Here is a 3,099-nt window from a genome sequence, read left to right on the forward strand (position 1 = left end):
CCGGAGAATGTCATACCACACTGAGAGGCCACTGTGCCAGGCCTGGACAACATCATATCACTCTGGGAGGCCGCTGTGCCAGGCCTGGAGAATGTCATACCATGCTGAGAGGATGCTGTACCAGGCTGGAGAATGTCATATCACTCTGGGAGGCCGCTGTGCCAGGCCCGGAGAATGTCTTACCACACTGAGAGGCCACTGTGCCAGGCTGGAGAATGTCATACCACTCTGGGAGGCCGCTGCGCCAGGCCCGGACAAAATCATACCATGCTGGGAGGCCACTGTGCCAGGCCCAGAGAATGTCATACCACGCTGGGAGGCCGCTGCGCCAAACCTGGACAACATCATACCACTCTGGGAGGACTCTGCGTCAGGCCTGCAGAATGTCATACCACGCAGGGAGGCTGCTGTGCCAGGCCCGGTGAATGTCATACCACACTGGGAGGCCGCAGCGCCAGGCCCAGACAACATCATACCACATTGGGAGGCCGCTGCGCCAGGCCCGGAGAATGTTATACCACGCTGGGAGGACGCTGTGCCAGGCCTGGAGAATGTCGTACCACTCTGGGAGGACGCTGCGCCAGGCCCAGACAACATCATACCACATTGGGAGGCTGCTGCGCCAGGCCCGGAGAATGTTATACCACGCTGGGAGGACGCTGTGCCAGGCCTGGACATCATACCACTCTGGGAGGCCGCTGTGCCAGGCTTGGAGAATGTCATACCATGCTGAGAGGATGCTGTGCCAGGCTGGAGAATGTCATATCACTCTGGAAGGCCGCTGTGCCAGGCCCGGAGAATGTCTTACCACACTGAGAGGCCACTGTGCCAGGCCCAGAGAATGTCATACCACTTTGGGAGGATGCTGCGCCAGGCCTGGACAACATCATACCACGCTGGGAGGCTGCTGTGCCAGGCTGGAGAATGTCATACCACGCTGGGAGGCCACTGTGCCAGGCCCAGAGAATGTCATACCACTCTGGGAGGCCGCTGCGCCAGGCCTGCAGAATGTCATATTACGCTGGGAGGCTGCTGTGCCAGGCCCGGAGAATGTTATACCACGCTGGGAGGCCGCTGCGCCTGGCCCAGACAACATCATACCACACTGCGAGGCCGCTGTGTCAGACCCGGAGAATGTCATACCACGCTGGGAGGCCGCTGTGCCAGGCCCGGAGAATGTCATTCCACTCTGGGATACCGCTGTGCCAGGCCCGGACAACATCATACCACTCTGGGAGGATGCTGTGCCAGGCCCGGAGAATGTCATACCACTCTGGGAGGACGCTGTGCCAGACCCGGAGAATGTCATACCACACTGAGAGGCCACTGTGCCAGGCCTGGAGAATGTCATACCACTCTGGGAGGCAGCTGTGCCAGGCCCGGAGAATGTCATACCACTCTGGGAGGCTGCTGTGCCAGGCCCGGAGGCCCGTAAATATAGAATTTGTGTTAGTATCTCTCAGTTCAGCTGTTAGTATCAATCCATCTGTGCACAGAACCGAACTCCCTCATCTCAGTTCCCATTCTTATAAGAAAGACAAGACAGGACCGCAATTTATATAGCACCTTTCTTGACTGCTGGATATCTCAAGGTGCTTCACAGCCAATGATATTGTTTTCAAGTGTAGTCATGCCACAATATAAGAAGAATAGTAGTCAATTTGCACACAGCAAGCTCTCACAAACATCAATGTGGTAATAATTGGTTATTTTTATGACATTGATTGAGGGATGGATATTGGCAGGACATGAGGGAAAGCTCTTCTTTGAATATGGGATCTTTCAAATCCACCCGAGAGAGCAGTTTAAAGTTTCAATCAAAAGATGGCACCTAGTGCAACACTTCCTCAGTACAGGCACTAGTGTATCTCAAAATCTAGCTGTCAGTATTTATAAGCCTAGCTACTGGTATCTATTAGTCTAGCTCTTAGAGTCTATTATATTGGCCATTAATATCTATTTAGCTTAATGTTTAGTATCCCATAATCTAGCTGTTAGTATCAGTCTAGCTGTGAATATCTCTCAGTCTAGCTGATAGTATCTCTCAGTCTAGCTGTTAGGGCTGAAATCTGATGTGGGAACTGAACCAATGACCTTCTGACTCAAATATGAGAGTGACAATCAACTGAGCATCAATTGAAGAGATCAAGTCACCCCAATAACATCTACAGGACATTAATGTTTTTCTTATGTCGTGATTCTCAGAATTGGACACAAACTCCTGGCTGAGAGTGTGGTTGAGGCAGATTTAATAATTATATTCTAAAGGACATTGAATAAAATTGGCAGGGTTATGAAAAGGAGGGGAAACTGTCATTGTGGCCTCCTTCTGTGTTATATCCATTGCCTGATTCTGTGAACTGAAGTTAAACCAGTTGTGGCAAAGCTTCCTCACTTTTGTACGCCATTTCTCTATTCTTGGGGTCTGTATGTTTGGTGATTTTAAGATTTAGATTTTATTGTCATGTGTACTCAAGTACAGAAGTACAGGAGTACAATCAGAAGTGTATAATGTTGCCACTCATGATGCCACCTTAGGTATAAAGGTACTTAGGTACAAAAATCTCAGGTACAATTTAGTAAAAGAGAGAAACAAAGTTAAAAAATTAAGCATTACAGACCATCATAGTTTATGTAGAAAGGTAAAGTAATAAGCTAATAGTTAACGTTAATATCATTCTTAAGATAAACTAAAAATAAGAAATAAAGTTACAAGTTCAACAGTCGTTCTTGAGTGCTTAGCTATGCAGAGGCCCAAATCTGCTCCACTTATCTCACTTTCCGGGAGTTCTCAGCTGCCTGTTCTCAATGCCATCACCGCAGATACCCGGGAATTCCCTCACCGCTCAATCCTCCCGTGTTGGGTTCAACTCCGAATGACAAAGTCCATGCTGTAGACCTGACAAAGCAGCAATGCCGTTGCTGCTAATGTTGCCACTGAAGCTACTACCTCCAATCTCTTCCTGCTGCCTCTGGAATATACCCAGGCATGACCCGCTCACAGCCTCCGATCCCCGGGTACCTGCACACAGTCTCCGATCGCCATGTACCCGCTCACAGTCTCCGATCCCCGGGTACCCGCTCACAGTTTCTGATTCC

This window comes from Rhincodon typus, chromosome 30, assembly GCF_021869965.1.
Source record: "Rhincodon typus isolate 14 chromosome 30, sRhiTyp1.1, whole genome shotgun sequence".
Taxonomy (NCBI): domain Eukaryota; kingdom Metazoa; phylum Chordata; class Chondrichthyes; order Orectolobiformes; family Rhincodontidae; genus Rhincodon; species Rhincodon typus.